Source organism: Colias eurytheme, chromosome 12, assembly GCF_061535395.1.
Source record: "Colias eurytheme isolate Ceu_HAF_F1 chromosome 12, ilColEury1 Martin Lab GWU primary, whole genome shotgun sequence".
Taxonomy (NCBI): Eukaryota; Metazoa; Arthropoda; class Insecta; order Lepidoptera; family Pieridae; genus Colias; species Colias eurytheme.
Genome location: NC_142991.1, coordinates 11,139,044 through 11,148,752, shown reverse-complemented (window position 1 = coordinate 11,148,752; position 9,709 = coordinate 11,139,044). Strand labels below are relative to the sequence as shown.

At 35.2% G+C, this 9,709-nt stretch overlaps 1 non-coding gene across 1 annotated transcript; it reads left to right on the top strand.

The window, feature by feature from the left end:
• The first annotated feature begins 124 nt into the window (after positions 1–124).
• Positions 125–198, top strand: TRNAN-GUU (transfer RNA asparagine (anticodon GUU)). The gene has a single exon. It is a non-coding gene; the product is annotated as a tRNA-Asn (tRNA).
• The last annotated feature ends 9,511 nt before the right edge of the window (positions 199–9,709 follow it).

Here is a 9,709-nt window from a genome sequence, read left to right as displayed (position 1 = left end):
TTCATAAAAGCTTGAAACAGGTTTAGGTGAGACAGAATGAACTTAATTTTATAACCTTCCTTTTCTTACGTAGTGAATTAGTTGAGGCGTAATTTGATTTATAATTTCATAGCACCTATCACGTGCCTCCGTGGCGCAATCGGCTAGCGCGTTCGGCTGTTAACCGAAAGGTTGGTGGTTCGAGCCCACCCGGGGGCGGCCTTTTTTTATTTTTCTTATCTTTTTTGATATACATACTTTTATTCATTAAACACTTGACCGTAATTTGAAGCTTACTTCATTGAGAAGGTACCTAGCTTTTTCCGCCTATTTTTCCCTCTCTTTCCGTTGTATGTATGCTATCTCTCTCGCACACCTCTCCACCAGGTGGCGGGGCGCACGATAATGTCGGGCGCTGGATGTTTTTCATTGGCGTCTAGCTTCCGCCGCGAGAAGGTTGTCTACAAGACTACAACCTTGGTGCTATTAAGTATTAAGTATTGCTTAAAGCAAGTGCTAAAAGTGTTAAAAAGTGTATCCCGTCGGATCGGTACAGTGAGTTATTTTTACATCTATTCTAATAATATTTTACTTAAAAATGAGTAAAAATCTTTAAAGTCAACGGTATAATCGTTGGACTTCAAATACCCTCTCTTGTATATAGATATTTTTAATATTTTATTTCATTTTTAATAATGTGTTTTTATTACAAGGGTACAAGTGAATTTTTCGTGGAAAAATTACAATTAATACTTAGTATGGATATGAGCCAACTCAAAGCTTTACAGGCATACAATCCATTGCTACGACTTTATTACATTGTCGTTATCGCTAGGAACGGTTCGGAATTCCTATCATAGTTTATTACTAAAAATTATCGAACGAGATGAGTCAGCTCCAAGAAGTCACGACATGTCAGAACATGTTGTGATATTATTTTATAAATCGTACGGGAGTTACCGCTCAACTGAATAATGATGGAATTCGCTCATGTATAGTAGATACGTACCATGAATGTTCCACACATTCAAAACTATCCCCGTAGTCTATACGTGTCCTTTTATGAGTATTATTCTGATCCGTTTTTATGTGAAAATATTACACACGGCTAATTTGATTGAAAATTACGTTTCCTATGTTCAAATGATGCAACTTTTTTGTTAAAACGAGTAAGTACCAAAAATTTTACAATTAAATTCTTTGGTTTACTGAACTTGTGCTGAAAGGGTTATCGTATAATAATTATCGAGATATCTTAATATAAATTCGATTTAGATACACTTATTTCAAATGATTTACAATTCACTTCTAACGTTTTAGAATAATATTATAAACTTGTACACCTTGACAAAAAGTACAAAATTGCGGGTGAGTGGAGATTATTTTGTGCAATTAAATATAACGTCCTACGACGGTATGGTTGCGTTCGTAAGGAATGTTAACGGATATAAAGCAACTAAATGTTACATCGATTGCATGAACAAAAATAAATATGAATCGAAGTTCATTTTAAAATTTAGTGAATTGATTTGAATTATGAATTTATTAAATGTCGCTAACATTGGAAAATAAGTTAAAGGACCTTGTTAATTGCTATATTATTTAAATGATTATTTACTGCTATTTTTATATTAGCACTAAGGTGTATTCTTGCTCGAAGCAGAATACATAAATGTGGCCACTACTCCTCGCAGGGGTTAGCCAGGTCAAATTCACCCTCGCAGGGTGTCTCTTAAGCATTTTTTGGCAGGCCCTACTTATTTCTAGTTACAAACATCCCTCGCGCAGCTGTCGCTCGCAGGGAAATGGTGCAAATATATATCGGCCCTCGCGGGGCTTTGATTACAATCGTCCCTCACGGAAAAGATGGTGCGAATATATATCAGCCCTCGCGGGGCTTTGATTACAGCCGTCCCTCATGGAGAAATGGTGCAAATATATATCAGCCCTCGCGGGGCTTTGATTACAACAGTACCTCACGGAGACATGGTGCAAATATATATCAGCCTTCGCGGGGCTTTGATAACAACCGTCCCCACGGGGAAATGGTGCAAATATATATCAGCCCTCGCGGGGCTTTAATGGCGATTGGTGCAAATATACAAAGGATTGATCATTAAAATGATCATAGATATTTGCTTTTGTCAACGAGGACCCACGAAAGAAGTTTTGGATATGACCGTATCGGATCTTCACTCTTCTAAGGTAGGTAGAAAAAGGTTTTGAAATCTACTTCACAGTGGGCAGTATAGTAAATGACCTAATAAATACAATAAAGGTTAGATACGTCAAATAATGGGCGCATGAAATTGATACTTCGTATCCTAAAAGTTTACGCTTCAGGAATCAGGAAACCACCATTGGTTTACCAATTATGGAAATTGGAATTGAACAAATTGTATTTACCAATGCAAAGCCTAATCACAACAAAGGAAGGCGAGTCGGATCAAATATCATCTCGCAGATGATTTGTGGCGGTGGTTTCGAGGATTGTCACCAAGCCTTGTGTCAACGGTATGTTTGGTATCGTAATTAAATGGCACTAGCCGACCAATTTACATATACAAACATCGGAAGAGATTTTTTAATCGCAAAGCGATTGAATGTAACAAATGACGATTGATTACGTATAGTTGACCTCTCATAGGCCTATTTTAGTTGCCCGGTCTTGTAGGCAATTTATTTGACTCGTTTTTCAACCCATTTGACCTCATTATTGCACCCATGAGATTTTTCTTCGGGGCTCAAACAATAAATCGCTGAGGGATTAGGATAATCGTTTGTTAGACAAGTTTTTTGTCATCCCACCAGGATTATTATATTGTATAATAAAGTTATATACAACTATTAACGTAAAACGTTTAAGTACTCAACGAATGCTGAGAATACTGACTGTTGAGTTACATAGGATAGAGGATAAATAACGGAAAGTCAATCTTTCCAAACAAAAGCCTCTTATTATTAGATATTACTTGGAACCCCTACCCTTAACGAGAAAGCTCTGCCAAATGACTTCTCATTTCTTTGCTTTGAGGGGGGGGGGGGCAATAAATGAAATGTACAGGCTATACGGCTTTTAAAATATAAGTCTGGTAAGCGAACTAAACTTTGCTGGTTTAGTTCTTGCTATATCGCTATCCGTGCCTGCTTCTCGTGTTTACGGGTGAATTAAGTTTATCAATAGTCATAAATGCAATGCTATTCAGAGGATATACTGCATTTAAAACATGACAAAGTCTGGTAAGCGAACTAAACTTTGCTAGTTTAGTTCTTGCTATATCGCTGTCCGTGGCTGCCTCGCGTGTTTACGGATGAATAAAGTAATGTCCTGTCTTCGCATCCACAGCTAACTGTCCTATACTGTCATAATCTTAACACAGATTCATTCGACATAGCTCCCCACGAGCTCAGTTCTTCATTTTTGCACTCGCACAACTGTGGACAACACAAGAGCAATGCCTCCATTGGTAGCAGTTACAATCAAGGGATAACTAACCTTAGGCTAGCCATATTACGGATGTTGGAACAACCGACTATATTCAGGGCAATTTTCTTTGTTCAGTGTAACGTTTAGACTGTCGTAGCATTCCTACGGAACAAAGATGGGATCAGATCTGCATCCTTAATGCAGTTAATCGAAAGGAGATACTTTCAGACGACGATAGTATTCAAAACCCACCATATTCCTTAACATAATAATGCATAGTTAAGCTTATAATCTCTCTTGCCATTATCCTGCAGCAGAATTCCTTGGCGATAATTTATCCTCGTTAGAACGAGCAAGGGTTGTTACGATAATATGAGAAATCCTAGTCAGTTAGAGACCTGAACGACGCGATAGAGTACCGCTATTTCAGTAGTAGTAACACCTAGAAGGGTGAAGGTATTCTGGAAAGCGGAACTGAAGGCCCGGTCAGCAGCATCAGCCACCTAATAGACAGTGTTCAGTGCTGCACCACTATAATCTGCAAAATGACTCTGACGGTATGAAAATGTGGAGTACATTTTCAAAATATCAAATGATATAGTTGGAATAAAAATCCTATTTGCCTCCGTCTATCCAAAAGACATACGGAGTAGCTAGTAGTAGTTGGTTGAATTAGAATAAAGTAACTATAGTTAAAATCCTTTGTTACTGACTGGATAAATTTGGCTCTTTTCCTATCTGACGTTCATATAGCTGTTGACTGCCTAGTGTTGTGCACAAACACTATTATTATAAACTAGCGGTCCGCCCCGGCTTCGCTCGTGGTACTTACGTTTTCTCTACATAAAAACCATCCTCGTACTTCAAGGAATATAATAAAAGAATTATCGAAATCGGTTCAGCCGTTCTCGAGTTATGCGCTTACCAACACATTTTGCGATTCATTTTTATATATAAGAAGATAAGTCACGTTATGTAGTCCCGAGGCTTTCGGTATATAAGTTCTTATGTAAATCATAATTATATCTTAAAACCGAATTGATTAAAAGTAACGTACTTGGCTGTAGTAATTGCAGTTTTGGGACACAGATAAGCTCCTTATCATTTTAGTCTCTTAAGTTCAGTATATTTGTTTCCAGTACAGAGTTTATGACCTATCAGTTTTAAATAAATAATTCATGCATTGTACTGAAAGTACTAGCCATGTTTAGATTATGATTGGTGGCGTTGGCTCTAAACATTAATAGCGCACGGTTTGGTTGGATGTTAAAAATCTGTATTATAATTAAAACCGTTTACCTGTTTTGATATTTTATTGCCTTATTCAAGGGGTGACCTTTTAAATTTATTTCTGACCCCAAAAGTAAGGACCAAGTTCTCTTCTTGTCCGCTTGTAGCAGGTTAGGTTAAAACTGTGTGAGTTGAGACAGTTGGTAATTCTATGTTAAGATGATTCAATTGTGCTTCTACAGAGTTCTAATTGAATAAATAAAGGTTTGAGTTATTTTTGCCTCGTCGGGATCAGCTGTTGCTTCATTTTGTAAGTAACATCTAAATGCGTAATTGAAAGTCGTTACTGGCGCTTTCGCAGATTTACGCTAAAGATAGTGAAAATTGTAGTAACTTTAACTTTTCAAGCCCAAAAGGTTAACTAAGGTACGCTTGAACCAATCTCATAAGTTCTAATACTTTTAATCATTATGATTAACTTTTTGGTTCTTATTTGATTAACTTTTCATCTGGGATTGTTAATATATTATATAATATAAAAATTTGTGTGATTTATTGGTAGGTATGCTATCTGCACACCTTACTCTTTGAAATAAAGAAATAAGTAATTACTTATGTATTCAAATTCACATTGGCGTCCATATATTGTACACCAGGTGGGTAACAAACAGGTCTCAATGAAGTAAGCTTCAAATTACGGTCAAGTGTTTAATAGCTGTGTTTTACCTGAAAATAAAACACATATTAAATACTTACCTATATTTGAAGCTTACACTTAACGTCCACCTGTTGTGGATTTCGACTCAATGAAAAACATCCAGCGCCCGACATTATCGTGCGCCCCGCCACCTGGTGGAGAGGTGTGCGAGAGAGATAGCATACATACAACGGAAAGAGAGGGAAAAATAGGCGGAAAAAGCTAGGTACCTTCTCAATGAAGTAAGCTTCAAATATAGGTAAGTATTTAATATGTGTTTTATTTTCAGGTAAAACACAGCTAATATATGTGGTTATGAATTTCCAAAGAGATATTAAGTATCAAGTGACTAGTCATCTTTCAATATTAATTTCATCTTGCTACCGTTTATTCTTTATGACGTCGGATGAATTTATGAGGGAATTCAGAAAAATAATTTGGAAAATCCAAAAGTGCACGCCTCATAATTTTTTTTTAATAATTATTTATTAATTATTATTTTTGTTTATTTAATAACAATTAAACCACATCGAATCAGACCCTGAAAAATGAAAGGGTTCTATTCCTGAGCATACTCAAGCGTAAGAGAAAAAAAAAGACTCGATTAGTAAAGTATTTCGGTCGCTATCGTGTTAACAAGAAAATCCTCCGCACATACAGACACACGGACGTCCAAGACAGAACTTTTTTAAACTGTTTTTTAACTAGTTTAAATAACAAAAATGACATCAAAAATATCATGAATGTTAAAAATAGTGTTTTTTCTTAATATGTGTGTGTATGTATTATCTTACAAGTGCAATGTATGATACATAGAGACATTTTAAGTTTGAAAAATCAGATGTTTTGCACGAAGCGACAGTAGTACCACAGACCAGACTAATAATAAATATATACTACGTATACAAGTAGTACCCACCTCAACGCTTCGCTTATGAGGCGTGCAAACGCTTCGCTTATGAGGCGTGCAATAGAGAATACGGTATCAAATGAAATCATTAAAAAAAACATTAATTTCATCTTGCTACCGTTTATTCTTTATGACGTCGGATGAATTTATGAGGAAATTCAGAAATAGAGAATACAGTATCAAATGAAATCATTAAAAAAAACAGCTGGACAACAAGTTCTCAAGTAAAAGGAAACTAAAAGATAATTTGATTAATCCCATATTATATTCCCATCGCAAACTAAAATAGATTTTCGCAGTATCAAGATTCAAATTCCATTTTGAAATAGTAGGCTCAAATGTGGCTTGCGATAGCAAATAGCAATCCTGCATTTGACAATACGTACAACATGCTCAAGCGAATTGAATTCTACCCAAACGGTGATAAGAACTAATATCACTTGCACCGCACTCCATGAAGATGTATGGATAATTCCAAATGTACAATTTGACATGGTCGCCCGATCTCAGGAAGTGCGGAGTGACAGTTCGGAAATTGCAGGCCGTCAACAGTCCTTCGAACGTGCTATCTGCAAGAATGCTATACAGAGTATCCGAACGGAACGCTGACGCCATATTGTGTTAATTTTCACCAACATGGCGGCAGGCGGTAACGGGTTTTAGCGATGCAGAAATGCACTTCGAAAGCAATAACAGTTGAAATTAATGCAGATCGTTAGATTTTGCTTCCATTTAGTGGAAATTATTTTGAATATTAAAATTTAATACACTCGTCTGATGTTGTTTTCATTTTCTCAGCAACTATTATAACTCATTACGAAATCAAAAACGCCTGCATTTTTCGAGATTGAATGCCCTAATTTTTATACTTAGAAGATTTTCTATAGTCTGGACTTTCTGGATAAGCATATTTTTATAAATGTATTCTAGATTAGGTTAACACAGAGATTTATGAGACAAATACCTTTTCTGGAAATTATGTGTTTAGATACTGCAGTTCATAAAATTATTGTAGGTAGGTACCTAAACTTAATTTAATTTTGTTCTATATACTTACTTACGTAATCATAAACATCACTAATATCGACAGGCGTGTACCTATTGATGAAAATTTTGAATACACATCATTATTTGAAGTAAATAAACTCAATATGAAATACAATTTTCCATATTACAATCTACAAAATTGATAAACTAACATATTACATCTCACACGTTTACTTAATATCTAAATAACGTTGTTGTTTATAATAATTCGTGAAGAAAGTGGCGCAAAGCTTAAGCGTAAAACACTTCTGAATTGGCTAATATCAGGTTAATGGTCAATTTACCTGCGCTCAATGAGGTACAGTGTAGTGGTGGTAAGGGCTCGTCCTCATGGGAACTGGCTTTATTATAAAGTTTGATGATCTGTTGATAGTGGTTAAACTATTAATGGTAATTACGTATTAGTTATTGGTAATATGGAAACTATTATGTGATCACGGTTTTACTTAGATGGAAAGAAATTAGGTATTACTCATGATGTCTCTACTCTCTACAATAATTATTAAATTTATGTGTACTACATTGTATTAACACAACGTTCATAAACAATATAATACCTAATACCACAGACTAATAATAATATACTACGTACCTATACAAACGATTTGATCATGAAACTAACTTATAGGTATGCATAGAAATTAGTATAATGATTCATAGAAATAATGTTTATGCTATCAAAGTATCCAGGTGTCCTTTCAGTAATCTGAATTCAAGATCTTAGAATATAGATACCTTTTCAAAGGTAATCTAAGACTGATCATCGTTCAAGGCCAATTTCCATTCAGTATCTAGTAAAAGGAAAGACAAACAATGTAGAGTAACATGTAGAGATCCAAACGAGAGCTAAGTAGTTTTTACTTCTATTACGTGTACTTACCTAGGTACTTAAGAAAAATGTAGATACAGAGCTAACTAGTTTCATGTGTACTTATTTTTCTTCATAACTGTAAATACACTAATATTTTTACCTACATACCGGAAGTTTTTATTGTGAGTACAATATATTACAGAATACAGATACAAGTGTAGAGACAAGGAGAAAGATTAAGTAGTTTCCCTTCATCACATGAACTTATGTTTCTCAATCTCTGTTAATACAATTAGATTTTCATTTGAGCATGTTAAACGCGTCCTAACGTAAAGCAATCATAATTTAAGTGCGTGTTTGTTTGTTCAGTTGTATTCACAGGCCGCTGATAGTTATAGGCGCTTCTGGTTTCCTGCACGTCACCCAACAGGCAACAACCGTAAGATAATAATTCTCTCCATTTAGTCCATTTGTTGATCGCACGATGATGGCTTTACGGCGTCCCGTTTGTGTTTATTGGAAAATTAATGGTTCAAGGTTAATATGGACCTTGTTGCAGTGGAATTGTTTAGGCGTTTGATAATTTATTGAATGCACGTAGAGTGCTATGGCGTGTTTTTCAGCGCGTGATGTATAGCATGTTCTGTGCCTCTCCGCAGTCTCTGATTTAATTGAATTTCGTTATTGGTTCCAGAAATTTATTCGGAGTAAGTTTAAGGATTTCAGTCAAATTTTTAAGGAGAAAAAAAAATTGGCAAAATAAACATAATTATAAGTTCTTAGGTGTAATACAATTACTTTTTTCGACAAAGAAGGTAAGATGAGTTTAATATAACAATCATGTTTTAAATCTACATGTGATTATAATAAGTACTATATTTAGTACACCTACGACAAAATATTTTCGATCTAGGTACCAATAAAAGTTTTATTGAGTATAAATCAGGCATATTGTGATAATATCCAACATACATGCTTACTCTTATCAGCCCCATAAAATCTGATTTAAAAACGTAAAAGGAAGTTGATTCAAGCAAAATTTGTACAAGATAATGACCGTCGGTTATCGAAACACGTGTAAGCAAATACGCAGTATCTATAAAGGAAATAATCCAGGTATTGAGTACGGGATTATCGCGAGCAAACACACGCTGTATCGCTAGTGCGGACAGTGATTGATTCGATGTTTACTCGTAACTGAAATGTTACTGTTTGAATAAGCGGTTATTATAACTGGGAACTGGGATGTGTATCGTCATTTCTGCTGTAGGGATTAAACATGTTAATGGAATTCTGTGTGGTGTAGGAAATGTGATTGAAAGTATAGACAAAAATTGGAAAGCACAATATTGTCTCGTATGGACTAATACAAATAAATATTTAAAAATAAATAAATATTTCAGGACAATTTTCACACACGGCACAATCTGATCCCAATACTAAGCTTTCGCTTGTGTTATGGAAACCAGATGGCTTATAAACATACATGTATAATTTTTAAATAAATACTTATATAGATAATTAACACCCAGACACAGAGCAAACATCTATGTTCATCACACAAATATTTGCCCCGGGTGGGAATCGAACCCACGACGAAATATGTCA